A 26,499-nucleotide genomic window follows, 5' to 3' on the forward strand; every position below is an offset into this window, starting at 1 on the left:
TTCTTTTTTCTTGAGGGAGAAAATCAGATCATTTCCCTCACATGGGCTTATATGGTTGTCTTTTTGGAAAAGTGCAGTGAGTTTTTTTCTTGCTATAGCCACTTATGGCCTAAGATGTGTGTTTTTTTTGTTCACACTATCTTTCTCACTATGTAGATGGACAAGCAGCATGTGGTCAGGATGGCCGAGTGGTCTAAGGCGCTGCGTTAAGGCTGCAGTCGCTCCTGGAGGCGTGGGATCGAATCCAACTTCTGACAAACCTGTGTTTAATCTTCTTTTTTCTTGAGGGAGAAAATCAGATCATTTCCCTCACATGGGCTTATATGGTTGTCTTTTTGGAAAAGTGCAGTGAGTTTTTTTCTTGCTATAGCCACTTATGGCCTAAGATGTGTGTTTTATTTGTTCACACTATCTTTCTCACTATGTAGATGGACAAGCAACATGTGGTCAGGATGGCCGAGTGGTCTAAGGCGCTGCGTTAAGGCCGCAGTCTCTCCTGGAGGCGTGGGTTCGAATCCCACTTCTGACAAATCTTTAAGTCCATTTTGTCACTGCGTTCCTTCAGAATCTCAGCTAAAAATTGGCAGTGCATATAATATCTGAATAAGTACCAAATTTCAGTTTCAACTGCAAATGAATTTGCCCAATTCTGTCTTCAAGCTCGTATAATATTCTTCTAGCACTAGTGGTGTTTTATGTGTTTTTTGGGGGGTGCCTAAAAAATCCCTTTTATTGAAGAAATGGCTTACATTCAGTCTTGTGATATTTTTGCTTTCCAATAAGTAGATTTTTAATTTTATGTAACCTCATTTTCTAATGATCCATTCAAGAGATGTTTCCACTATGAAATGAAGAGCAAGGGGAAAGAGCACAAATGATAGAGCCAGTGAGTGAGATGGGGTGTTGAGGAAGGAGAGAATGAAACAAAGACAGAGTGAGTGAACGGCAGGTAGGCATAGAAGAAGAGACTAGAAGTGAAGGTGACTTGCTTTTCCCTGCTCTTGACCTCCCACCCATCTCAAACCAATCACATACATACCTTCTATGCAACATTGGTATGCAGAACTTCACTCCTCAGCCAGTAAGGGTGAGTCCCAAGCCAGGGGCTAGAGAGCAAAAGAATGGATGTGCTCAGACGTTCCTTGCTAGGGACAGTTGATCTGAAACAAGGCCTGCTCTCTTGTTTCCAGCAAGGATCTAGAAATTCTGCATGAATCTGCAAGGCACATTGACAGCATAAATTTGCATAAACTGCCCCACCTTCTGCCTTCCTACTTCCTGAGCAGTAGTTGTTTGTGTATAAAGAGAGAGGTCGCAGGCAAGATAATTTAGTGAGTAGGATACAGAACCCTAAATAGCTGGTGAGAGGTATAAGTTATTCTAAAAGCATAAAAACAGTACACCTGTGAAATGAAATGCTTTCATATGTGATCTTCTGTGTTTATTGTCCTGTGCAAAAAGTTGCACCTTGTGTTTGAAGGTTGAAATTATTTCAAGCTTGCATGGACGCAGAAATTTCAGAGTGACTTTTATACATTTCTTAAGACTCTTCACTGTCAGGATGGCCGAGTGGTCTAAGGCGCTGTGTTTAGGCCGCAGTCTCCTCTGGAGGCGTGGGTTCGCATCCCACTTCTGACATGACTTTTGGAGATATAATCTTCTTCATCAGGATAACATCTGATGGAAGTTGCTTCTGTTCGTCTTCACCTGGGACGTTATTCTGTCCTCGTCTAGTCAAGAGAGCTTGGGTTTCTCATATATTTCTGTTGTACAAAGTCTTGCTGATAAAGTGCAATCCTTACCAAATGAGCTTAGGACCCATGTAAGAGCTCATCTAGAAGAGTCATTCTCTTGTATTCCCTGGCCAGACAGGCCATACAAATTTGGAAGAATGCCAAGCACCTGGTAGACAGCTGGACTCCAGCACACTTACAGCAATTTCCTCAGGGCAGTGATCAGGGGCTGCTTAGATTTGCGAATTCCACCCTATGTTGTGACATTGAGATCCCTTGTTGAATTTGCTTTAGTCAGCCAATATGTGGCTGTTGACTCAATTTCAAAGCAGCTTTGGGCCGTTCAAGTGGCTGGTGAATAGCACTTTCTCTTTGTACGCTTTAAAGGTCTAAAGAGTTCTTCATAGGTACTGCTCTGTATGGATTGTTCGAAGATCTGTTGGAAATGCTTATAATGGGATAAATAAATTGAGGGCATTCCTTTTCGGTACCAAACTTGCATGGCTGTCTGGCTTGTGGAAGGTGCTGCAAATGCAAGTCAGGATGCCGAGTGGTCTAAGGCGCTGCGTTCGGGTCGCAGTCTCTTCTGGAGGCGTGGGTTCAAATCCCACTTCTGACAAACCTGTGTTTAATCTTCTTTTTTATTGAGGGAGAAAATCAGATCATTTCCCTCACATGGGCTTATATGGTTGTCTTTTTGGAAAAGTGCAGTGAGTTTTTTTCTTGCTATATCCACTTATGGCCTAAGATGTGTGTTTTTTTTGTTCACACTATCTTTCTCACTATGTAGATGGACAAGCAACATGTGGTCAGGATGGCCGAGTGGTCTAAGGAGCTGCATTAAGGCCGCAGTCTCTGCTGGAGGCGTGGGTTCGAATCCCACTTCTGACAAAACTTTAAGTCCATTTTGTCTCTGCGTTCCTTCAGAATCTCAGCTAAAAATTGGCAGTGCATATAATATCTGAATAAGTACCAAACTTCAGTTTCAACTGCAAATGAATTTGCCCAATTCTGTCTTCAAGCTCTTATAATATTCTTCTAGCACTAGTGGTGTTTTATGTGTTTTTCGGGGGGTGCCTAAAAAATCCCTTTTATTGAAGAAATGGCTTACATTCAGTCTTGTGATATTTTTGGTTTCCAATAAGTAGATTTTTAATTTTATGTAACCTCATTTTCTAATGATCCATTCAAGAGATGTTTCCACTATGAAATGAAGAGCAAGGGGAAAGAGCACAAATGATAGAGCCAGTGAGTGAGATGGGGTGTTGAGGAAGGAGAGAATGAAACAAAGACAGAGTGAGTGAACGGCAGGTAGGCATAGAAGAGGAGACTAGAAGTGAAAGTGACTTGCTTTTCCCTGCTCTTGACCTCCCACCCATCTCAAACCAATCACAAACATACCTTCTATGCAACGTTGGTATGCAGAACTTCACTCCTCAGCCAGTGAGGGTGAGTCCCAAGCCAGGGGCTAGAGAGCAAAAGAATGGATGTGCTCAGACGTTCCTTGCTAGGGACAGTTGATCTGAAACAAGGCCTGCTCTCTTGTTTCCAGCAAGGATCTAGAAATTCTGCATGAATGTGCAAGGCACATTGCCAGCATAAATTTGCATAAACTGCCCCACCTTCTGCCTTCCTACTTCCTGAGCAGTAGTTGTTTGTGTATAGAGAGAAAGGTCGCAGGCAAGGTAATTTTGTGAGTAGGATACAGAACCCTAAATAGCTGGTGAGAGGTATAAGTTATTCTAAAAGCATAAAAACAGTACACCTGTGAAATGAAATGCTTTCATATGTGATCTTCTGTGTTTATTGTCCTGTGCAAAAAGTTGCACCTTGTGTTTGAAGGTTGAAATTATTTCAAGCTTGCATGGACGCAGAAATTTCAGAGTGACTTTTATACATTTCTCAGGACTCTTCACTGTCAGGATTGCCGAGTGGTCTAAGGCGCTGTGTTTAGGCCGCAGTCTCCTCTGGAGGCGTGGGTTTGAATCCCACTTCTGAAATGACTTTTGGAGATATAATCTTCTTCATCAGGATAACATCTGATGGAAGTTGCATATGTTCGTCTTCACCTGGGACGTTATTCTGTCCTCGTCTAGTCAAGAGAGCTTGGGTTTCTCATATATTTCTGTTGTACAAAGTCTTGCTGATAAAGTGCAATCCTTACCAAATGAGCTTATGACCCATGTAAGAGCTCATCTAGAAGAGTCATTCTCTTGTATTCCCTGGCCAGACAGGCCATACAAATTTGGAAGAATGCCAAGCACCTGGTAGACAGCTGGACTCCAGCACACTTACAGCAATTTCCTCAGGGCAGTGATCAGGGGCTGCTTAGATTTGCGAATTCCACCCTATGTTGTGACATTGAGATCCCTTGTTGAATTTGCTTTAGTCAGCCAAGATGTGGCTATTGACTCAATTTCAAAGCAGCTTCGGGCCGTTCAAGTGGCTGGTGAATAGCACTTTCTCTTTGTACTCATTAAAGGTCTAAAGAGTTCTTCATAGGTACTGCTCTGTATGGATTGTTCAAAGATCTGTTGGAAATGCTTATAATGGAATAAATAAATTGAGGGCATGCCTTTTCGGTTCCCCACTTGCATGGCTGTCTGGCTTGTGGAAGGTGCTGCAAATGCAAGTCAGGATGGCCGAGTGGTCTAAGGTGCTGCGTTCAGGTCGCAGTCTCTTCTGGAGGCGTGGGTTCAAATCCCACTTCTGACAAACCTGTGTTTAATCTTCTATTTTCTTGAGGGAGAAAATCAGATCATTTCCCTCACATGGGCTTATATGGTTGTCTTTTTGGAAAAGTGCAGTGAGTTTTTTTCTTGCTATAGCCACTCATGGCCTAAGATGTGTGTTTTTTTGTTCACACTATCTTTCTCACTATGTAGATGAACAAGCAACATGTGGTCAGGATGGCCGAGTGGTCTAAGGCGCTGCGTTAAGGCCGCAGTCTCTCCTGGAGGCGTGGGTTCGAATCCCACTTCTGACAAAACTTTAAGTCCATTTTGTCTCTGCGTTCCTTCAGAATCTCAGCTAAAAATTGGCAGTGCATATCATTTCTGAATAAGTACCAAACTTCAGTTTCAACTGCAAATGAATTTGCCCAATTCTGTCTTCAAGCTCGTATAATATTCTTCTAGCACTAGTGGTGTTTTATGTGTTTTTTGGGGGGTGCCTAAAAAATCCCTTTTATTGAAGAAATGGCTTACATTCAGTCTTGTGATATTTTTGGTTTCCAATAAGTAGATTTTTATTTTTATGTAACCTCATTTTCTAATGATCCATTCAAGAGATGTTTCCACTATGAAATGAAGAGCAAGGGGAAAGAGCACAAATGATAGAGCCAGTGAGTGAGATGGGGTGTTGAGGAAGGAGAGAATGAAACAAAGACAGAGTGAGTGAACGGCAGGTAGGCACAGAAGAGGAGACTAGAAGTGAAGGTGACTTGCTTTACCCTGCTCTTGACCTCCCACCCATCTCAAACCAATCACAAACATACCTTCTATGCAACGTTGGTATGCAGAACTTCACTCCTCAGCCAGTGAGGGTGAGTCCCAAGCCAGGGACTAGAGAGCAAAAGAGTGGATGTGCTCAGACGTTGCTGGCTAGGGACAGTTGATCTGAAACAAGGCCTGCTCTCTTGTTTCCAGCAAGGATCTAGAAATTCTGCATGAATCTGCAAGGCACATTGACAGCATAAATTTGCATAAACTGCCCCACCTTCTGCCTTCCTACTTCCTGAGCAGTAGTTGTTTGTGTATAAAGAGAGAGGTCGCAGGCAAGGTAATTTTGTGAGTAGGATACAGAACCCTAAATAGCTGGTGAGAGGTATAAGTTATTCTAAAAGCATAAAAACAGTACACCTGTGAAATGAAATGCTTTTATATGTGATCTTCTGTGTTTATTGTCCTGTGCAAAAAGTTGCACCTTGTGTTTGAAGGTTGAAATTATTTCAAGCTTGCATGGACGCAGAAATTTCTGAGTGACTTTTATACATTTCTTAGGACTCTCCACTGTCAGGATGGCCGAGTGGTCTAAGGCGCTGTGTTTCGGCCGCAGTCTCCTCGCGAGGGGTGGGTTCGAATCCCACTTCTGACATGACTTTTGGAGATATCATCTTCTTCATCAGGATAACATCTGATGGAAGTTGCATCTGTTCGTCTTCACCTGGGACGTTATTCCGTCCTCGTCTAGTCAAGAGAGCTTGGGTTTCTCATATATTTCTGTTGTACAAAGTCTTGCTGATAAAGTGCAATCCTTACCAAATGAGCTTAGGACCCATGTAAGAGCTCATCTAGAAGAGTCATGCTCTTGTATTCCCTGGCCATACAGGCCATGCAAATTTGGAAGAATGCCAAGCACCTGGTAGACAGCTGTACTCCAGCACACTTACAGCAATGTCCTCAGGGCTGTGATCAGGGGCTGCTTAGATTTGCGTATTCCACCCTATGTTGTGACATTGAGCTCCCTTGTTGAATTTGCTTTAGTCAGCCAAGATGTGGCTGTTGACTCAATTTCAAAGCAGCTTTGCGCCGTTCAAGTGGCTGGTGAATAGCACTTTCTCTTTGTACGCTTTAAAGGTCTAAAGAGTTCTTCATAGGTACTGCTCTGTGTGGATTGTTCAAAGATCTGTTGGAAATGCTTATAATGGGATAAATAAATTGAGGGCATGCCTTTTCGGTACCAAACTTGCATGGCTGTCTGGCTTGTGGAAGGTGCTGCAAATGCAAGTCAGGATGGCCGAATGGTCTAAGGTGCTGCGTTCAGGTCGCAGTCTCTTCTGGAGGCGTGGGTTCAAATCCCACTTCTGACAAACCTGTGTTTAATCTTCTTTTTTCTTGAGGGAGAAAATCAGATCATTTCCCTCACATGGGCTTATATGGTTGTCTTTTTGGAAAAGTGCAGTGATTTTTTTTCTTGCTATAGCCACTTATGGCCTAAGATGTGTGTTTTTTTTGTTCACACTATCTTTCTCACTATGTAGATGGACAAGCAACATGTGGTCAGGATGGCCGAGTGGTCTAAGGCGCTGCGTTAAGGCTGCAGTCTCTCCTGGAGGCGTGGGTTCGAATCCCACTTCTGACAATCCTGTGTTTAATCTTCTTTTTTCTTGAGGGAGAAAATCAGATCATTTCCCTCACATGGGCTTATATGGTTGTCTTTTTGGAAAAGTGCAGTGATTTTTTTTCTTGCTATAGCCACTTATGGCCTAAGATGTGTGTTTTTTTTGTTCACACTATCTTTCTCACTATGTAGATGGACAAGCAACATGTGGTCAGGATGGCCGAGTGGTCTAAGGCGCTGCGTTAAGACCGCAGTCTCTCCTGGAGGCGTGGGTTCGAATCCCACTTCTGACAAATCTTTAAGTCCATTTTGTCTCTGCGTTCCTTCAGAATCTCAGCTAAAAATTGGCAGTGCATATAATATCTGAATAAGTACCAAACTTCAGTTTCAACTGCAAATGAATTTGCCCAATTCTGTCTTCAAGCTCGTATAATATTCTTCTAGCACTAGTGGTGTTTTATGTGTTTTTTGGGGGGTGCCTAAAAAATCCCTTTTATTGAAGAAATGGCTTACATTCAGTCTTGTGATATTTTTGCTTTCCAATAAGTAGATTTTTAATTTTATGTAACCTCATTTTCTAATGATCCATTCAAGAGATGTTTCCACTATGAAATGAAGAGCAAGGGGAAAGAGCACAAATGATAGAGCCAGTGAGTGAGATGGGGTGTTGAGGAAGGAGAGAATGAAACAAAGACAGAGTGAGTGAACGGCAGGTAGGCATAGAAGAAGAGACTAGAAGTGAAGGTGACTTGCTTTTCCCTGCTCTTGACCTCCCACCCATCTCAAACCAATCACAAACATACCTTCTATGCAACGTTGGTATGCAGAACTTCACTCCTCAGCCAGTAAGGGTGAGTCCCAAGCCAGGGGCTAGAGAGCAAAAGAATGGATGTGCTCAGACGTTCCTTGCTAGGGACAGTTGATCTGAAACAAGGCCTGCTCTCTTGTTTCCAGCAAGGATCTAGAAATTCTGCATGAATCTGCAAGGCACATTGACAGCATAAATTTGCATAAACTGCCCCACCTTCTGCCTTCCTACTTCCTGAGCAGTAGTTGTTTGTGTATAAAGAGAGAGGTCGCAGGCAAGATAATTTAGTGAGTAGGATACAGAACCCTAAATAGCTGGTGAGAGGTATAAGTTATTCTAAAAGCATAAAAACAGTACACCTGTGAAATGAAATGCTTTCATATGTGATCTTCTGTGTTTATTGTCCTGTGCAAAAAGTTGCACCTTGTGTTTGAAGGTTGAAATTATTTCAAGCTTGCATGGACGCAGAAATTTCTGAGTGACTTTTAAACATTTCTTAGGACTCTTCACTGTCAGGATGGCCGAGTGGTCTAAGGTGCTGTGTGTAGGCTGCAGTCTCCTGTGGAGGCATGGGTTCGAATCCCACTTCTGAAATGACTTTTGGAGATATAATCTTCTTCATCAGGATAACATCTGATGGAAGTTGCATCTGTTCGTCTTCACCTGGGACGTTATTCCGTCCTCGTCTAGTCAAGAGAGCTTGGGTTTCTCATATATTTCTGTTGTACAAAGTCTTGCTGATAAAGTGCAATCCTTACCAAATGAGCTTAGGACCCATGTAAGAGCTCATCTAGAAGAGTCATGCTCTTGTATTCCCTGGCCAGACAGGCCATGCAAATTTGGAAGAATGCCAAGCACCTGGTAGACAGCTGTACTCCAGCACACTTACAGCAATGTCCTCAGGGCTGTGATCAGGGGCTGCTTAGATTTGCGTATTCCACCCTATGTTGTGACATTGAGCTCCCTTGTTGAATTTGCTTTAGTCAGGCAAGATGTGGCTGTTGACTCAATTTCAAAGCAGCTTTGCGCCGTTCAAGTGGCTGGTGAATAGCACTTTCTCTTTGTACGCTTTAAAGGTCTAAAGAGTTCTTCATAGGTACTGCTCTGTATGGATTGTTCAAAGATCTGTTGGAAATGCTTATAATGGGATAAATAAATTGACGGCATGCCTTTTCGGTACCAAACTTGCATGGCTGTCTGGCTTGTGGAAGGTGCTGCAAATGCAAGTCAGGATGGCCGAGTGGTCTAAGGCGCTGCGTTCAGGTTGCAGTCTCTTCTGGAGGCGTGGGTTCAAATCCCACTTCTGACAAACCTGTGTTTAATCTTCTTTTTTCTTGAGGGAGAAAATCAGATCATTTCCCTCACATGGGCTTATATGGTTGTCTTTTTGGAAAAGTGCAGTGAGTTTTTTTCTTGCTATAGCCACTTATGGCCTAAGATGTGTGTTTTTTTTGTTCACACTATCTTTCTCACTATGTAGATGGACAAGCAACATGTGGTCAGGATGGCCGAGTGGTCTAAGGTGCTGCGTTAAGGCCGCAGTCTCTCCTGGAGGCGTGGGTTCGAATCCCACTTCTGACATAACTTTAAGTCAATTTTGTCACTGCGTTCCTTCAGAATCTCAGCTAAAAATTGGCAGTGCATATAATATCTGAATAAGTACCAAACTTCAGTTTCAACTGCAAATGAATTTGCCCAATTCTGTCTTCAAGCTCGTATAATATTCTTCTAGCACTAGTGGTGTTTTATGTGTTTTTTGGGGGGTGCCTAAAAAATCCCTTTTATTGAAGAAATGGCTTACATTCAGTCTTGTGATATTTTTGGTTTCCAATAAGTAGATTTTTAATTTTATGTAACCTCATTTTCTAATGATCCATTCAAGAGATGTTTCCACTATGAAATGAAGAGCAAGGGGAAAGAGCACAAATGATAGAGCCAGTGAGTGAGATGGGGTGTTGAGGAAGGAGAGAATGAAACAAAGACAGAGTGAGTGAACGGCAGGTAGGCATAGAAGAGGAGACTAGAAGTGAAGGTGACTTGCTTTTCCCTGCTCTTGACCTCCCACCCATCTCAAACCAATCACAAACATACCTTCTATGCAACGTTGGTATGCAGAACTTCACTCCTCAGCCAGTGAGGGTGAGTCCCAAGCCAGGGGCTAGAGAGCAAAAGAATGGATGTGCTCAGACGTTCCTTGCTAGGGACAGTTGATCTGAAACAAGGCCTGCTCTCTTGTTTCCAGCAAGGATCTAGAAATTCTGCATGAATGTGCAAGGCACATTGCCAGCATAAATTTGCATAAACTGCCCCACCTTCTGCCTTCCTACTTCCTGAGCAGTAGTTGTTTGTGTATAGAGAGAAAGGTCGCAGGCAAGGTAATTTTGTGAGTAGGATACAGAACCCTAAATAGCTGGTGAGAGGTATAAGTTATTCTAAAAGCATAAAAACAGTACACCTGTGAAATGAAATGCTTTCATATGTGATCTTCTGTGTTTATTGTCCTGTGCAAAAAGTTGCACCTTGTGTTTGAAGGTTGAAATTATTTCAAGCTTGCATGGACGCAGAAATTTCAGAGTGACTTTTATACCTTTCTTAAGACTCTTCACTGTCAGGATGGCCGAGTGGTCTAAGGCGCTGTGTTTAGGCCGCAGTCTCCTCTGGAGGCGTGGGTTCGCATCCCACTTCTGACATGACTTTTGGAGATATAATCTTCTTCATCAGGATAACATCTGATGGAAGTTGCTTCTGTTCGTCTTCACCTGGGACGTTATTCTGTCCTCGTCTAGTCAAGAGAGCTTGGGTTTCTCATATATTTCTGTTGTACAAAGTCTTGCTGATAAAGTGCAATCCTTACCAAATGAGCTTAGGACCCATGTAAGAGCTCATCTAGAAGAGTCATTCTCTTGTATTCCCTTGCCAGACAGGCCATACAAATTTGGAAGAATGCCAAGCACCTGGTAGACAGCTGGACTCCAGCACACTTACAGCAATTTCCTCAGGGCAGTGATCAGGGGCTGCTTAGATTTGCGATTTCCACCCTATGTTGTGACATTGAGATCCCTTGTTGAATTTGCTTTAGTCAGCCAATATGTGGCTGTTGACTCAATTTCAAAGCAGCTTTGGGCCGTTCAAGTGGCTGGTGAATAGCACTTTCTCTTTGTATGCTTTAAAGGTCTAAAGAGTTCTTCATAGGTACTGCTCTGTATGGATTGTTCGAAGATCTGTTGGAAATGCTTATAATGGGATAAATAAATTGAGGGCATGCCTTTTCGGTACCAAACTTGCATGGCTGTCTGGCTTGTGGAAGGTGCTGCAAATGCAAGTCAGGATGCCGAGTGGTCTAAGGCGCTGCGTTCAGGTCGCAGTCTCTTCTGGAGGCGTGGGTTCAAATCCCACTTCTGACAAACCTGTGTTTAATCTTCTTTTTTATTGAGGGAGAAAATCAGATCATTTCCCTCACATGGGCTTATATGGTTGTCTTTTTGGAAAAGTGCAGTGAGTTTTTTTCTTGCTATATCCACTTATGGCCTAAGATGTGTGTTTTTTTTGTTCACACTATCTTTCTCACTATGTAGATGGACAAGCAACATGTGGTCAGGATGGCCGAGTGGTCTAAGGAGCTGCATTAAGGCCGCAGTCTCTGCTGGAGGCGTGGGTTCGAATCCCACTTCTGACAAAACTTTAAGTCCATTTTGTCTCTGCGTTCCTTCAGAATCTCAGCTAAAAATTGGCAGTGCATATAATATCTGAATAAGTACCAAACTTCAGTTTCAACTGCAAATGAATTTGCCCAATTCTGTCTTCAAGCTCGTATAATATTCTTCTAGCACTAGTGGTGTTTTATGTGTTTTTTGGGGGGTGCCTAAAAAATCCCTTTTATTGAAGAAATGGCTTACATTCAGTCTTGTGATATTTTTGGTTTCCAATAAGTAGATTTTTATTTTTATGTAACCTCATTTTCTAATGATCCATTCAAGAGATGTTTCCACTATGAAATGAAGAGCAAGGGGAAAGAGCACAAATGATAGAGCCAGTGAGTGAGATGGGGTGTTGAGGAAGGAGAGAATGAAACAAAGACAGAGTGAGTGAACGGCAGGTAGGCATAGAAGAGGAGACTAGAAGTGAAGGTGACTTGCTTTTCCCTGCTCTTGACCTCCCACCCATCTCAAACCAATCACAAACATACCTTCTATGCAACGTTGGTATGCAGAACTTCACTCCTCAGCCAGTGAGGGTGAGTCCCAAGCCAGGGGCTAGAGAGCAAAAGAATGGATGTGCTCAGACGTTCCTTGCTAGGGACAGTTGATCTGAAACAAGGCCTGCTCTCTTGTTTCCAGCAAGGATCTAGAAATTCTGCATGAATCTGCAAGGCACATTGACAGCATAAATTTGCATAAACTGCCCCACCTTCTGCCTTCCTACTTCCTGAGCAGTAGTTGTTTGTGTATAAAGAGAGAGGTCGCAGGCAAGGTAATTTTGTGAGTAGGATACAGAACCCTAAATAGCTGGTGAGAGGTATAAGTTATTCTAAAAGCATAAAAACAGTACACCTGTGAAATGAAATGCTTTCATATGTGATCTTCTGTGTTTATTGTCCTGTGCAAAAAGTTGCACCTTGTGTTTGAAGGTTGAAATTATTTCAAGCTTGCATGGACGCAGAAATTTCTGAGTGACTTTTATACATTTCTTAGGACTCTCCACTGTCAGGATGGCCGAGTGGTCTAAGGCGCTGTGTTTAGGCCGCAGTCTCCTCTGGAGGCGTGGGTTCGAATCCCACTTCTGACATGACTTTTGGAGATATAATCTTCTTCATCAGGATAACATCTGATGGAAGTTGCATCTGTTCGTCTTCACCTGGGACGTTATTCCGTCCTCGTCTAGTCAAGAGAGCTTGGGGTTCTCATATATTTCTGTTGTACAAAGTCTTGCTGATAAAGTGCAATCCTTACCAAATGAGCTTATGACCCATGTAAGAGCTCATCTAGAAGAGTCATTCTCATGTATTCCCTGGCCAGACAGGCCATACACATTTGGAAGAATGCCAAGCACCTGGTAGACAACTGGACTCCAGCACACTTACAGCAATTTCCTCAGGGCAGTGATCAGGGGCTACTTAGATTTGCGAATTCCACCCTATGTTGTGACATTGAGATCCCTTGTTGAATTTGCTTTAGTCAGCCAAGATGTGGCTATTGACTCAATTTCAAAGCAGCTTTGGGCCGTTCAAGTGGCTGGTGAATAGCACTTTCTCTTTGTACTCATTAAAGGTCTAAAGAGTTCTTCATAGGTACTGCTCTGTATGGATTGTTCAAAGATCTGTTGGAAATGCTTATAATGGGATAAATAAATTGAGGGCATGCCTTTTCGGTACCCCACTTGCATGGCTGTCTGGCTTGTGGAAGGTGCTGCAAATGCAAGTCAGGATGGCCGAGTGGTCTAAGGTGCTGCGTTCAGGTCGCAGTCTCTTCTGGAGGCGTGGGTTCAAATCCCACTTCTGACAAACCTGTGTTTAATCTTCTTTTTTCTTGAGGGAGAAAATCAGATCATTTCCCTCACATGGGCTTATATGGTTGTCTTTTTGGAAAAGTGCAGTGAGTTTTTTTCTTGCTATAGCCACTCATGGCCTAAGATGTGTGTTTTTTTTGTTCACACTATCTTTCTAACTATGTAGATGAACAAGCAACATGTGGTCAGGATGGCCGAGTGGTCTAAGGTGCTGCGTTAAGGCCGCAGTCTCTGCTGGAGGCATGGGTTCGAATACCACTTCTGACAAAACTTTAAGTCCATTTTGTCTCTGCGTTCCTTCAGAATCTCAGCTAAAAATTGGCAGTGCATATAATATCTGAATAAGTACCAAACTTCAGTTTCAATTGCAAATGAATTCGCCCAATTCTGTCTTCAAGCTCGTATAATATTCTTCTAGCACTAGTGGTGTTTTATGTGTTTTTTGGGGGGTGCCTAAAAAATCCCTTTTATTGAAGAAATGGCTTACATTCAGTCTTGTGATATTTTTGGTTTCCAATAAGTAGATTTTTAATTTTATGTAACCTCATTTTCTAATGATCCATTCAAGAGATGTTTCCACTATGAAATGAAGAGCAAGGGGAAAGAGCACAAATGATAGAGCCAGTGAGTGAGATGGGGTGTTGAGGAAGGAGAGAATGAAACAAAGACAGAGTGAGTGAACGGCAGGTAGGCATAGAAGAGGAGACTAGAAGTGAAGGTGACTTGCTTTTCCCTGCTCTTGACCTCCCACCCATCTCAAACCAATCACAAACATACCTTCTATGCAACGTTGGTATGCAGAACTTCACTCCTCAGCCAGTGAGGGTGAGTCCCAAGCCAGGGGCTAGAGAGCAAAAGAATGGATGTGCTCAGACGTTCCTTGCTAGGGACAGTTGATCTGAAACAAGGCCTGCTCTCTTGTTTCCAGCAAGGATCTAGAAATTCTGCATGAATCTGCAAGGCACATTGACAGCATAAATTTGCATAAACTGCCCCACCTTCTGCCTTCCTACTTCCTAAGCAGTAGTTGTTTGTGTATAAAGAGAGAGGTCGCAGGCAAGGTAATTTTGTGAGTAGGATACAGAACCCTAAATAGCTGGTGAGAGGTATAAGTTATTCTAAAAGCATAAAAACAGTACACCTGTGAAATGAAATGCTTTCATATGTGATCTTCTGTGTTTATTGTCCTGTGCAAAAAGTTGCACCTTGTGTTTGAAGGTTGAAATTGTTTCAAGCTTGCATGGACGCAGAAATTTCTGAGTGACTTTTATACATTTCTTAAGACTCTCCACTGTCAGGATGGCCGAGTGGTCTAAGGCGCTGTGTTTAGGCTGCAGTCTCCTCTGGAGGCGTGGGTTCGAATCCCACTTCTGACATGACTTTTGGAGATATAATCTTCTTCATCAGGATAACATCTGATGGAATTTGCATCTGTTCGTCTTCACCTGGGACGTTATTCCGTCCTCGTCTAGTCAAGAGAGCTTGGGTTTCTCATATATTTCTGTTGTACAAAGTCTTGCTGATAAAGTGCAATCCTTACCAAATGAGCTTAGGACCCATGTAAGAGCTCATCTAGAAGAGTCATGCTCTTGTATTCCCTGGCCAGACAGGCCATGCAAATTTGGAAGAATGTCAAGCACCTGGTAGACAGCTGTACTCCAGCACACTTACAGCAATGTCCTCAGGGCTGTGATCAGGGGCTGCTTAGATTTGCGTATTCCACCCTATGTTGTGACATTGAGCTCCCTTGTTGAATTTGCTTTAGTCAGCCAAGATGTGGCTGTTGACTCAATTTCAAAGCAGCTTTGGGCCGTTCAAGTGGCTGGTGAATAGCACTTTCTCTTTGTACGCTTTAAAGGTCTAAAGAGTTCTTCATAGTTACTGCTCTGTATGGATTGTTCAAAGATCTGTTGGAAATGCTTATAATGGGATAAATAAATTGAGGGCATGCCTTTTCGGTACCCCACTTGCATGGCTGTCTGGCTTGTGGAAGGTGCTGCAAATGCAAGTCAGGATGGCCGAGTGGTCTAAGGCGCTGCGTTCAGGTTGCAGTCTCTTCTGGAGGCGTGGGTTCAAATCCCACTTCTGACAAACCTGTGTTTAATCTTCATTTTTCTTGAGGGAGAAAATCAGATCATTTCCCTCACATGGGCTTATATGGTTGTCTTTTTGGAAAAGTGCAGTGAGTTTTTTTCTTGCTATAGCCACTTATGGCCTAAGATGTGTGTTTTTTTTGTTCACACTATCTTTCTCACTATGTAGATGGACAAGCAACATGTGGTCAGGATGGCCGAGTGGTCTAAGGCGCTGCGTTAAGGCTGCAGTCTCTCCTGGAGGCGTGGGTTCGAATCCCACTTCTGACAAAACTTTAAGTCCATTTTGTCTCTGCGTTCCTTCAGAATCTCAGCTAAAAATTGGCAGTGCATACAATATCTGAATAAGTACCAAACTTCAGTTTCAACTGCAAATGAATTTGCCCAATTCTGTCTTCAAGCTCTTATAATATTCTTCTAGCACTAGTGGTGTTTTATGTGTTTTTTGGGGGGTGCCTAAAAAACTCCCTTTTATTGAAGAAATGGCTTACATTCAGTCTTGTGATATTTTTGGTTTCCAATAAGTAGATTTTTAATTTTATGTAACCTCATTTTCTAATGATCCATTCAAGAGATGTTTCCACTATGAAATGAAGAGCAAGGGGAAAGAGCACAAATGATAGCGCGAGTGAGTGAGATGGGGTGTTGAGGAAGGAGAGAATGAAACAAAGACAGAGTGAGTGAACGGCAGGTAGGCATAGAAGAGGAGACTAGAAGTGAAAGTGACTTGCTTTTCCCTGCTCTTGACCTCCCACCCATCTCAAACCAATCACAAACATACCATCTATGCAACGTTGGTATGCAGAACTTCACTCCTCAGCCAGTGAGGGTGAGTCCCAAGCCAGGGGCTAGAGAGCAAAAGAATGGATGTGCTCGGACGTTCCTTGCTAGGGACAGTTGATCTGAAACAAGGCCTGCTCTCTTGTTTCCAGCAAGGATCTAGAAATTCTGCATGAATCTGCAAGGCACATTGACAGCATAAATTTGCATAAACTCCCCCACCTTCTGCCTTCCTACTTCCTGAGCAGTAGTTGTTTGTGTATAAAGAGAGAGGTCGCAGGCAAGATAATTTAGTGAGTAGGATACAGAACCCTAAATAGCTGGTGAGAGGTATAAGTTATTCTAAAAGCATAAAAACAGTACACCTGTGAAATGAAATGCTTTCATATGTGATCTTCTGTGTTTATTGTCCTGTGCAAAAAGTTGCACCTTGTGTTTGAAGGTTGAAATTATTTCAAGCTTGCATGGACGCAGAAATTTCTGAGTGACTTTTATACATTTCTTAGGACTCTTCACTGTCAGGATGGCCGAGTGGTCTAAGGCGCTGTGTGTAGGCTGCAGTCTCCTGTGGAGGCGTGGGTTCGAATCCCACTTCTGAAATGACTTTTGGAGATATAATCTTCTTCATCAGGATAACATCTGATGGAAGTTGCATCTGTTCGTCTTCACCTGGGACGTTATTCCGTCCTCGTCTAGTCAAGAGAGCTTGGGTTTCTCATATATTTCTGTTGTACAAAGTCTTGCTGATAAAGTGCAATCCTTACCAAATGAGCTTAGGACCCATGTAAGAGCTCATCTAGAAGAGTCATTCTCTTGTATTCCCTTGCCAGACAGGCCATACAAATTTGGAAGAATGCCAAGCACCTGGTAGACAGCTGGACTCCAGCACACTTACAGCAATTTCCTCAGGGCAGTGATCAGGGGCTGCTTAGATTTGCGAATTCCACCCTATGTTGTGACATTGAGATCCCTTGTTGAATTTGCTTTAGTCAGCCAATATGTGGCTGTTGACTCAATTTCAAAGCAGCTTTGGGCCGTTCAAGTGGCTGGTGAATAGCACTTTCTCTTTGTATGCTTTAAAGGTCTAAAGAGTTCTTCATAGGTACTGCTCTGTATGGATTGTTCGAAGATCTGTTGGAAATGCTTATAATGGGATAAATAAATTGAGGGCATGCCTTTTCGGTACCAAACTTGCATGGCTGTCTGGCTTGTGGAAGGTGCTGCAAATGCAAGTCAGGATGCCGAGTGGTCTAAGGCGCTGCGTTCAGGTCGCAGTCTCTTCTGGAGGCGTGGGTTCAAATCCCACTTCTGACAAACCTGTGTTTAATCTTCTTTTTTATTGAGGGAGAAAATCAGATCATTTCCCTCACATGGGCTTATATGGTTGTCTTTTTGGAAAAGTGCAGTGAGTTTTTTTCTTGCTATATCCACTTATGGCCTAAGATGTGTGTTTTTTTGTTCACACTATCTTTCTCACTATGTAGATGGACAAGCAACATGTGGTCAGGATGGCCGAGTGGTCTAAGGAGCTGCATTAAGGCCGCAGTCTCTGCTGGAGGCGTGGGTTCGAATCCCACTTCTGACAAAACTTTAAGTCCATTTTGTCTCTGCGTTCCTTCAGAATCTCAGCTAAAAATTGGCAGTGCATATAATATCTGAATAAGTACCAAACTTCAGTTTCAACTGCAAATGAATTTGCCGAATTCTGTCTTCAAGCTCGTATAATATTCTTCTAGCACTAGTGGTGTTTTATGTGTTTTTTGGGGGGTGCCTAAAAAATCCCTTTTATTGAAGAAATGGCTTACATTCAGTCTTGTGATATTTTTGGTTTCCAATAAGTAGATTTTTATTTTTATGTAACCTCATTTTCTAATGATCCATTCAAGAGATGTTTCCACTATGAAATGAAGAGCAAGGGGAAAGAGCACAAATGATAGAGCCAGTGAGTGAGATGGGGTGTTGAGGAAGGAGAGAATGAAACAAAGACAGAGTGAGTGAACGGCAGGTAGGCATAGAAGAGGAGACTAGAAGTGAAGGTGACTTGCTTTTCCCTGCTCTTGACCTCCCACCCATCTCAAACCAATCACAAACATACCTTCTATGCAACGTTGGTATGCAGAACTTCACTCCTCAGCCAGTGAGGGTGAGTCCCAAGCCAGGGGCTAGAGAGCAAAAGAATGGATGTGCTCAGACGTTCCTTGCTAGGGACAGTTGATCTGAAACAAGGCCTGCTCTCTTGTTTCCAGCAAGGATCTACAAATTCTGCATGAATCTGCAAGGCACATTGACAGCATAAATTTGCATAAACTGCCCCACCTTCTGCCTTCCTACTTCCTGAGCAGTAGTTGTTTGTGTATAAAGAGAGAGGTCGCAGGCAAGGTAATTTTGTGAGTAGGATACAGAACCCTAAATAGCTGGTGAGAGGTATAAGTTATTCTAAAAGCATAAAAACAGTACACCTGTGAAATGAAATGCTTTCATATGTGATCTTCTGTGTTTATTGTCCTGTGCAAAAAGTTGCACCTTGTGTTTGAAGGTTGAAATTGTTTCAAGCTTGCATGGACGCAGAAATTTCTGAGTGACTTTTATACATTTCTTAAGACTCTCCACTGTCAGGATGGCCGAGTGGTCTAAGGCGCTGTGTTTAGGCTGCAGTCTCCTCTGGAGGCGTGGGTTCGAATCCCACTTCTGACATGACTTTTGGAGATATAATCTTCTTCATCAGGATAACATCTGATGGAATTTGCATCTGTTCGTCTTCACCTGGGACGTTATTCCGTCCTCGTCTAGTCAAGAGAGCTTGGGTTTCTCATATATTTCTGTTGTACAAAGTCTTGCTGATAAAGTGCAATCCTTACCAAATGAGCTTAGGACCCATGTAAGAGCTCATCTAGAAGAGTCATGCTCTTGTATTCCCTGGCCAGACAGGCCATGCAAATTTGGAAGAATGTCAAGCACCTGGTAGACAGCTGTACTCCAGCACACTTACAGCAATGTCCTCAGGGCTGTGATCAGGGGCTGCTTAGATTTGCGTATTCCACCCTATGTTGTGACATTGAGCTCCCTTGTTGAATTTGCTTTAGTCAGCCAAGATGTGGCTGTTGACTCAATTTCAAAGCAGCTTTGGGCCGTTCAAGTGGCTGGTGAATAGCACTTTCTCTTTGTACGCTTTAAAGGTCTAAAGAGTTCTTCATAGTTACTGCTCTGTATGGATTGTTCAAAGATCTGTTGGAAATGCTTATAATGGGATAAATAAATTGAGGGCATGCCTTTTCGGTACCCCACTTGCATGGCTGTCTGGCTTGTGGAAGGTGCTGCAAATGCAAGTCAGGATGGCCGAGTGGTCTAAGGCGCTGCGTTCAGGTCGCAGTCTCTTCTGGAGGCGTGGGTTCAAATCCCACTTCTGACAAACCTGTGTTTAATCTTCATTTTTCTTGAGGGAGAAAATCAGATCATTTCCCTCACATGGGCTTATATGGTTGTCTTTTTGGAAAAGTGCAGTGAGTTTTTTTCTTGCTATAGCCACTTATGGCCTAAGATGTGTGTTTTTTTTGTTCACACTATCTTTCTCACTATGTAGATGGACAAGCAACATGTGGTCAGGATGGCCGAGTGGTCTAAGGCGCTGCGTTAAGGCTGCAGTCTCTCCTGGAGGCATGGGTTCAAATCCCACTTCTGACAAAACTTTAAGTCCATTTTGTCTCTGCGTTCCTTCAGAATCTCAGCTAAAAATTGGCAGTGCATACAATATCTGAATAAGTACCAAACTTCAGTTTCAACTGCAAATGAATTTGCCCAATTCTGTCTTCAAGCTCTTATAATATTCTTCTAGCACTAGTGGTGTTTTATGTGTTTTTTGGGGGGTGCCTAAAAAACTCCCTTTTATTGAAGAAATGGCTTACATTCAGTCTTGTGATATTTTTGGTTTCCAATAAGTAGATTTTTAATTTTATGTAACCTCATTTTCTAATGATCCATTCAAGAGATGTTTCCACTATGAAATGAAGAGCAAGGGGAAAGAGCACAAATGATAGCGCGAGTGAGTGAGATGGGGTGTTGAGGAAGGAGAGAATGAAACAAAGACAGAGTGAGTGAACGGCAGGTAGGCATAGAAGAGGAGACTAGAAGTGAAAGTGACTTGCTTTTCCCTGCTCTTGACCTCCCACCCATCTCAAACCAATCACAAACATACCATCTATGCAACGTTGGTATGCAGAACTTCACTCCTCAGCCAGTGAGGGTGAGTCCCAAGCCAGGGGCTAGAGAGCAAAAGAATGGATGTGCTCGGACGTTCCTTGCTAGGGACAGTTGATCTGAAACAAGGCCTGCTCTCTTGTTTCCAGCAAGGATCTAGAAATTCTGCATGAATGTGCAAGGCACATTGCCAGCATAAATTTGCATAAACTGCCCCACCTTCTGTCTTCCTACTTCCTGAGCAGTAGTTGTTTGTGTATAGAGAGAAAGGTCGCAGGCAAGGTAATTTTGTGAGTAGGATACAGAACCCTAAATAGCTGGTGAGAGGTATAAGTTATTCTAAAAGCATAAAAACAGTACACCTGTGAAATGAAATGCTTTCATATGTGATCTTCTGTGTTTATTGTCCTGTGCAAAAAGTTGCACCTTGTGTTTGAAGGTTGAAATTATTTCAAGCTTGCATGGACGCAGAAATTTCAGAGTGACTTTTATACATTTCTTAGGACTCTTCACTGTCAGGATGGCCGAGTGGTCTAAGGTGCTGTGTTTAGGCCGCAGTCTCCTCTGGAGGCGTGGGTTCGAATCCCACTTCTGAAATGACTTTTGGAGATATAATCTTCTTCATCAGGATAACATCTGATGGAAGTTGCTTCTGTTCGTCTTCACCTGGGACGTTATTCTGTCCTCGTCTAGTCAAGAGAGCTTGGGTTTCTCATATATTTCTGTTGTACAAAGTCTTGCTGATAAAGTGCAATCCTTACCAAATGAGCTTATGACCCATGTAAGAGCTCATCTAGAAGAGTTATTCTCTTGTATTCCCTGGCCAGACAGGCCATACAAATTTGGAAGAATGCCAAGCACCTGGTAGACAGCTGGACTCCAGCACACTTACAGCAATTTCCTCAGGGCAGTGATCAGGGGCTGCTTAGATTTGCGAATTCCACCCTATGTTGTGACATTGAGATCCCTTGTTGAATTTGCTTTAGTCAGCCAAGATGTGGCTATTGACTCAATTTCAAAGCAGCTTTGGGCCGTTCAAGTGGCTGGTGAATAGCACTTTCTCTTTGTACTCATTAAAGGTCTAAAGAGTTCTTCATAGGTACTGCTCTGTATGGATTGTTCAAAGATCTGTTGGAAATGCTTATTATGGGATAAATAAATTGAGGGCATGCCTTTTCGGTACCCCACTTGCATGGCTGTCTGGCTTGTGGAAGGTGCTGCAAATGTAAGTCAGGATGGCCGAGTGGTCTAAGGTGCTGCGTTCAGGTCGCAGTCTCTTCTGGAGGTGTGGGTTCAAATCCCACTTCTGACAAACCTGTGTTTAATCTTCTATTTTCTTGAGGGAGAAAATCAGATCATTTCCCTCACATGGGCTTATATGGTTGTCTTTTTGGAAAAGTGCAGTGAGTTTTTTTCTTGCTATAGCCACTCATGGCCTAAGATGTGTGTTTTTTTTGTTCACACTATCTTTCTCACTATGTAGATGAACAAGCAACATGTGGTCAGGATGACCGAGTGGTCTAAGGCGCTGAGTTAAGGCCGCAGTCTCTCATGGAGGCGTGGGTTCAAATCCCACTTCTGACAAAACTTTAAGTCCTTTTTGTCTCTGCGTTCCTTCAGAATCTCAGCTAAAAATTGGCAGTGCATATCATTTCTGAATAAGTACCAAACTTCAGTTTCAACTGCAAATGAATTTGCCCAATTCTGTCTTCAAGCTCGTATAATATTCTTCTAGCACTAGTGGTGTTTTATGTGTTTTTTGGGGGGTGCCTAAAAAATCCCTTTTATTGAAGAAATGGCTTACATTCAGTCTCGTGATATTTTTGGTTTCCAATAAGTAGATTTTTATTTTAAGGTAACCTCATTTTCTAATGATCCATTCAAGAGATGTTTCCACTATGAAATGAAGAGCAAGGGGAAAGAGCACAAATGATAGAGCCAGTGAGTGAGATGGGGTGTTGAGGAAGGAGAGAATGAAACAAAGACAGAGTGAGTGAACGGCAGGTAGGCACAGAAGAGGAGACTAGAAGTGAAGGTGACTTGCTTTACCCTGCTCTTGACCTCCCACCCATCTCAAACCAATCACAAACATACCTTCTATGCAACGTTGGTATGCAGAACTTCACTCCTCAGCCAGTGAGGGTGAGTCCCAAGCCAGGGGCTAGAGAGCAAAAGAATGGATGTGCTCAGACGTTCCTTGCTAGGGACAGTTGATCTGAAACAAGGCCTGCTCTCTTGTTTCCAGCAAGGATCTAGAAATTCTGCATGAATCTGCAAGGCACATTGACAGCATAAATTTGCATAAACTGCCCCACCTTCTGCCTTCCTACTTCCTGAGCAGTAGTTGTTTGTGTATAAAGAGAGAGGTCGCAGGCAAGGTAATTTTGTGAGTAGGATACAGAACCCTAAATAGCTGGTGAGAGGTATAAGTTATTCTAAAAGCATAAAAACAGTACACCTGTGAAATGAAATGCTTTCATATGTGATCTTCTGTGTTTATTGTCCTGTGCAAAAAGTTGCACCTTGTGTTTGAAGGTTGAAATTATTTCAAGCTTGCATGGACGCAGAAATTTCTGAGTGACTTTTATACATTTCTTAGGACTCTCCACTGTCAGGATGGCCGAGTGGTCTAAGGTGCTGTGTTTAGGCCGCAGTCTCCTCTGGAGGCGTGGGTTCGAATCCCACTTCTGACATGACTTTTGGAGATATAATCTTCTTCATCAGGATAACATCTGATGGAAGTTGCATCTGTTCGTCTTCACCTGGGACGTTATTCCGTCCTCGTCTAGTCAAGAGAGCTTGGGGTTCTCATATATTTCTGTTGTACAAAGTCTTGCTGATAAAGTGCAATCCTTACCAAATAAGCTTAGGACCCATGTAAGAGCTCATCTAGAAGAGTCATGCTCTTGTATTCCCTGGCCAGACAGGCCATGCAAATTTGGAAGAATGCCAAGCACCTGGTAGACAGCTGTACTCCAGCACACTTACAGCAATGTCCTCAGGGCTGTGATCAGGGGCTGCTTAGATTTGCGTATTCCACCCTATGTTGTGACATTGAGCTCCCTTGTTGAATTTGCTTTAGTCAGCCAAGATGTGGCTGTTGACTCAATTTCAAAGCAGCTTTGCGCCGTTCAAGTGGCTGGTGAATAGCACTTTCTCTTTGTACGCTTTAAAGGTCTAAAGAGTTCTTCATAGGTACTGCTCTGTGTGGATTGTTCAAAGATCTGTTGGAAATGCTTATAATGGGATAAATAAATTGAGGGCATGCCTTTTCGGTACCAAACTTGCATGGCTGTCTGGCTTGTGGAAGGTGCTGCAAATGCAAGTCAGGATGGCTGAGTGGTCTAAGGCGCTGAGTTCAGATCGCAGTCTCTTCTGGAGGCGTGGGTTCAAATCCCACTTCTGACAAACCTGTGTTTAATCTTCTTTTTTCTTGAGGGAGAAAATCAGATCATTTCCCTCACATGGGCTTATATGGTTGTCTTTTTGGAAAAGTGCAGTGAGTTTTTTTCTTGCTATAGCCTCTTATGGCCTAAGATGTGTGTTTTTTTTGTTCACACTATCTTTCTCACTATGTAGATGGACAAGCAACATGTGGTCAGGATGGCTGAGTGGTCTAAGGCGCTGCGTTAAGGCCGCAGTCTCTCCTGGAGGCGTGGGTTCAAATCCCACTTCTGACAAACCTGTGTTTAATCTTCTTTTTTCTTGAGGGAGAAAATCAGATCATTTCCCTCACATGGGCTTATATGGTTGTCTTTTTGGAAAAGTGCAGTGAGTTTTTTTCTTGCTATAGCCACTTATGGCCTAAGATGTGTGTTTTTTTTGTTCACACTATCTTTCTCACTATGTAGATGGACAAGCAACATGTGGTCAGGATGGCCGAGTGGTCTAAGGCGCTGCGTTAAGGCCGCAGTCTCTCCTGGAGGCGTGGGTTCGAATCCCACTTCTGACAAATCTTTAAGTCCATTTTGTCTCTGCGTTCCTTCAGAATCTCAGCTAAAAATTGGCAGTGCATATAATATCTGAATAAGTACCAAACTTCAGTTTCAAATGAATTTGCCCAATTCTGTCTTCAAGCTCGTATAATATTCTTCTAGCACTAGTGGTGTTTTATGTGTTTTTTGGGGGATGCCTAAAAAATCCCTTTTATTGAAGAAATGGCTTACATTCAGTCTCGTGATATTTTTGGTTTCCAATAAGTAGATTTTTATTTTAAGGTAACCTCATTTTCTAATGATCCATTCAAGAGATGTTTCCACTATGAAATGAAGAGCAAGGGGAAAGAGCACAAATGATAGAGCCAGTGAGTGAGATGGGGTGTTGAGGAAGGAGAGAATGAAACAAAGACAGAGTGAGTGAACGGCAGGTAGGCACAGAAGAGGAGACTAGAAGTGAAGGTGACTTGCTTTACCCTGCTCTTGACCTCCCACCCATCTCAAACCAATCACAAACATACCTTCTATGCAACGTTGGTATGCAGAACTTCACTCCTCAGCCAGTGAGGGTGAGTCCCAAGCCAGGGGCTAGAGAGCAAAAGAATGGATGTGCTCAGACGTTCCTTGCTAGGGACAGTTGATCTGAAACAAGGCCTGCTCTCTTGTTTCCAGCAAGGATCTAGAAATTCTGCATGAATCTGCAAGGCACATTGACAGCATAAATTTGCATAAACTGCCCCACCTTCTGCCTTCCTACTTCCTGAGCAGTAGTTGTTTGTGTATAAAGAGAGAGGTCGCAGGCAAGGTAATTTTGTGAGTAGGATACAGAACCCTAAATAGCTGGTGAGAGGTATAAGTTATTCTAAAAGCATAAAAACAGTACACCTGTGAAATGAAATGCTTTCATATGTGATCTTCTGTGTTTATTGTCCTGTGCAAAAAGTTGCACCTTGTGTTTGAAGGTTGAAATTATTTCAAGCTTGCATGGACGCAGAAATTTCTGAGTGACTTTTATACATTTCTTAGGACTCTCCACTGTCAGGATGGCCGAGTGGTCTAAGGTGCTGTGTTTAGGCCGCAGTCTCCTCTGGAGGCGTGGGTTCGAATCCCACTTCTGACATGACTTTTGGAGATATAATCTTCTTCATCAGGATAACATCTGATGGAAGTTGCATCTGTTCGTCTTCACCTGGGACGTTATTCCGTCCTCGTCTAGTCAAGAGAGCTTGGGGTTCTCATATATTTCTGTTGTACAAAGTCTTGCTGATAAAGTGCAATCCTTACCAAATGAGCTTATGACCCATGTAAGAGCTCATCTAGAAGAGTCATTCTCATGTATTCCCTGGCCAGACAGGCCATACACATTTGGAAGAATGCCAAGCACCTGGTAGACAACTGGACTCCAGCACACTTACAGCAATTTCCTCAGGGCAGTGATCAGGGGCTACTTAGATTTGCGAATTCCACCCTATGTTGTGACATTGAGATCCCTTGTTGAATTTGCTTTAGTCAGCCAAGATGTGGCTATTGACTCAATTTCAAAGCAGCTTTGGGCCGTTCAAGTGGCTGGTGAATAGCACTTTCTCTTTGTACTCATTAAAGGTCTAAAGAGTTCTTCATAGGTACTGCTCTGTATGGATTGTTCAAAGATCTGTTGGAAATGCTTATAATGGGATAAATAAATTGAGGGCATGCCTTTTCGGTACCCCACTTGCATGGCTGTCTGGCTTGTGGAAGGTGCTGCAAATGCAAGTCAGGATGGCCGAGTGGTCTAAGGTGCTGCGTTCAGGTCGCAGTCTCTTCTGGAGGCGTGGGTTCAAATCCCACTTCTGACAAACCTGTGTTTAATCTTCTTTTTTCTTGAGGGAGAAAATCAGATCATTTCCCTCACATGGGCTTATATGGTTGTCTTTTTGGAAAAGTGCAGTGAGTTTTTTTCTTGCTATAGCCACTCATGGCCTAAGATGTGTGTTTTTTTTGTTCACACTATCTTTCTAACTATGTAGATGAACAAGCAACATGTGGTCAGGATGGCCGAGTGGTCTAAGGTGCTGCGTTAAGGCCGCAGTCTCTGCTGGAGGCATGGGTTCGAATACCACTTCTGACAAAACTTTAAGTCCATTTTGTCTCTGCGTTCCTTCAGAATCTCAGCTAAAAATTGGCAGTGCATATAATATCTGAATAAGTACCAAACTTCAGTTTCAACTGCAAATGAATTCGCCCAATTCTGTCTTCAAGCTCGTATAATATTCTTCTAGCACTAGTGGTGTTTTATGTGTTTTTTGGGGGGTGCCTAAAAAATCCCTTTTATTGAAGAAATGGCTTACATTCAGTCTTGTGATATTTTTGGTTTCCAATAAGTAGATTTTTAATTTTATGTAACCTCATTT

The 26,499-nt window shown here is 42.8% G+C and overlaps 26 non-coding genes across 26 annotated transcripts; all 26 read left to right on the forward strand.

Annotated features, from left to right (window-relative positions):
* The first annotated feature begins 446 nt into the window (after window positions 1-446).
* Window positions 447-529, forward strand: TRNAL-AAG (transfer RNA leucine (anticodon AAG)). Its single transcript has one exon. It is a non-coding gene; the product is annotated as a tRNA-Leu (tRNA).
* A 1,026-nt stretch (window positions 530-1,555) lies between these two features.
* Window positions 1,556-1,638, forward strand: TRNAL-UAG (transfer RNA leucine (anticodon UAG)). The gene has a single exon. It is a non-coding gene; the product is annotated as a tRNA-Leu (tRNA).
* Window positions 1,639-2,270: 632 nt separating this feature from the next.
* Window positions 2,271-2,352, forward strand: TRNAP-CGG (transfer RNA proline (anticodon CGG)). Its single transcript has one exon. It is a non-coding gene; the product is annotated as a tRNA-Pro (tRNA).
* A 2,013-nt stretch (window positions 2,353-4,365) lies between these two features.
* Window positions 4,366-4,448, forward strand: TRNAL-CAG (transfer RNA leucine (anticodon CAG)). The gene has a single exon. It is a non-coding gene; the product is annotated as a tRNA-Leu (tRNA).
* A 188-nt stretch (window positions 4,449-4,636) lies between these two features.
* Window positions 4,637-4,719, forward strand: TRNAL-AAG (transfer RNA leucine (anticodon AAG)). The gene has a single exon. It is a non-coding gene; the product is annotated as a tRNA-Leu (tRNA).
* Window positions 4,720-5,745: 1,026 nt separating this feature from the next.
* On the forward strand, window positions 5,746-5,828 carry TRNAR-UCG (transfer RNA arginine (anticodon UCG)). Its single transcript has one exon. It is a non-coding gene; the product is annotated as a tRNA-Arg (tRNA).
* A 632-nt stretch (window positions 5,829-6,460) lies between these two features.
* Window positions 6,461-6,543, forward strand: TRNAL-CAG (transfer RNA leucine (anticodon CAG)). Its single transcript has one exon. It is a non-coding gene; the product is annotated as a tRNA-Leu (tRNA).
* A 189-nt stretch (window positions 6,544-6,732) lies between these two features.
* TRNAL-AAG (transfer RNA leucine (anticodon AAG)) lies at window positions 6,733-6,815 on the forward strand. The gene has a single exon. It is a non-coding gene; the product is annotated as a tRNA-Leu (tRNA).
* Window positions 6,816-7,004: 189 nt separating this feature from the next.
* TRNAL-AAG (transfer RNA leucine (anticodon AAG)) lies at window positions 7,005-7,087 on the forward strand. The gene has a single exon. It is a non-coding gene; the product is annotated as a tRNA-Leu (tRNA).
* Window positions 7,088-8,828: 1,741 nt separating this feature from the next.
* Window positions 8,829-8,911, forward strand: TRNAL-CAG (transfer RNA leucine (anticodon CAG)). Its single transcript has one exon. It is a non-coding gene; the product is annotated as a tRNA-Leu (tRNA).
* Window positions 8,912-9,100: 189 nt separating this feature from the next.
* Window positions 9,101-9,183, forward strand: TRNAL-AAG (transfer RNA leucine (anticodon AAG)). Its single transcript has one exon. It is a non-coding gene; the product is annotated as a tRNA-Leu (tRNA).
* Window positions 9,184-10,209: 1,026 nt separating this feature from the next.
* Window positions 10,210-10,292, forward strand: TRNAL-UAG (transfer RNA leucine (anticodon UAG)). Its single transcript has one exon. It is a non-coding gene; the product is annotated as a tRNA-Leu (tRNA).
* Window positions 10,293-12,304: 2,012 nt separating this feature from the next.
* TRNAL-UAG (transfer RNA leucine (anticodon UAG)) lies at window positions 12,305-12,387 on the forward strand. The gene has a single exon. It is a non-coding gene; the product is annotated as a tRNA-Leu (tRNA).
* A 632-nt stretch (window positions 12,388-13,019) lies between these two features.
* Window positions 13,020-13,102, forward strand: TRNAL-CAG (transfer RNA leucine (anticodon CAG)). Its single transcript has one exon. It is a non-coding gene; the product is annotated as a tRNA-Leu (tRNA).
* Window positions 13,103-14,400: 1,298 nt separating this feature from the next.
* TRNAL-UAG (transfer RNA leucine (anticodon UAG)) lies at window positions 14,401-14,483 on the forward strand. The gene has a single exon. It is a non-coding gene; the product is annotated as a tRNA-Leu (tRNA).
* A 632-nt stretch (window positions 14,484-15,115) lies between these two features.
* TRNAL-CAG (transfer RNA leucine (anticodon CAG)) lies at window positions 15,116-15,198 on the forward strand. Its single transcript has one exon. It is a non-coding gene; the product is annotated as a tRNA-Leu (tRNA).
* A 189-nt stretch (window positions 15,199-15,387) lies between these two features.
* TRNAL-AAG (transfer RNA leucine (anticodon AAG)) lies at window positions 15,388-15,470 on the forward strand. Its single transcript has one exon. It is a non-coding gene; the product is annotated as a tRNA-Leu (tRNA).
* Window positions 15,471-18,591: 3,121 nt separating this feature from the next.
* On the forward strand, window positions 18,592-18,674 carry TRNAL-UAG (transfer RNA leucine (anticodon UAG)). The gene has a single exon. It is a non-coding gene; the product is annotated as a tRNA-Leu (tRNA).
* Window positions 18,675-19,306: 632 nt separating this feature from the next.
* On the forward strand, window positions 19,307-19,389 carry TRNAL-CAG (transfer RNA leucine (anticodon CAG)). Its single transcript has one exon. It is a non-coding gene; the product is annotated as a tRNA-Leu (tRNA).
* A 1,299-nt stretch (window positions 19,390-20,688) lies between these two features.
* Window positions 20,689-20,771, forward strand: TRNAL-UAG (transfer RNA leucine (anticodon UAG)). The gene has a single exon. It is a non-coding gene; the product is annotated as a tRNA-Leu (tRNA).
* A 632-nt stretch (window positions 20,772-21,403) lies between these two features.
* On the forward strand, window positions 21,404-21,486 carry TRNAL-CAG (transfer RNA leucine (anticodon CAG)). The gene has a single exon. It is a non-coding gene; the product is annotated as a tRNA-Leu (tRNA).
* Window positions 21,487-22,784: 1,298 nt separating this feature from the next.
* TRNAL-UAG (transfer RNA leucine (anticodon UAG)) lies at window positions 22,785-22,867 on the forward strand. The gene has a single exon. It is a non-coding gene; the product is annotated as a tRNA-Leu (tRNA).
* A 904-nt stretch (window positions 22,868-23,771) lies between these two features.
* On the forward strand, window positions 23,772-23,854 carry TRNAL-AAG (transfer RNA leucine (anticodon AAG)). Its single transcript has one exon. It is a non-coding gene; the product is annotated as a tRNA-Leu (tRNA).
* A 189-nt stretch (window positions 23,855-24,043) lies between these two features.
* On the forward strand, window positions 24,044-24,126 carry TRNAL-AAG (transfer RNA leucine (anticodon AAG)). Its single transcript has one exon. It is a non-coding gene; the product is annotated as a tRNA-Leu (tRNA).
* Window positions 24,127-25,146: 1,020 nt separating this feature from the next.
* Window positions 25,147-25,229, forward strand: TRNAL-UAG (transfer RNA leucine (anticodon UAG)). The gene has a single exon. It is a non-coding gene; the product is annotated as a tRNA-Leu (tRNA).
* Window positions 25,230-25,861: 632 nt separating this feature from the next.
* On the forward strand, window positions 25,862-25,944 carry TRNAL-CAG (transfer RNA leucine (anticodon CAG)). Its single transcript has one exon. It is a non-coding gene; the product is annotated as a tRNA-Leu (tRNA).
* Window positions 25,945-26,499: the final 555 nt, after the last annotated feature.

Source organism: Lissotriton helveticus, chromosome 8 (assembly GCF_964261635.1).
Source record: "Lissotriton helveticus chromosome 8, aLisHel1.1, whole genome shotgun sequence".
Taxonomy (NCBI): Eukaryota; Metazoa; Chordata; class Amphibia; order Caudata; family Salamandridae; genus Lissotriton; species Lissotriton helveticus.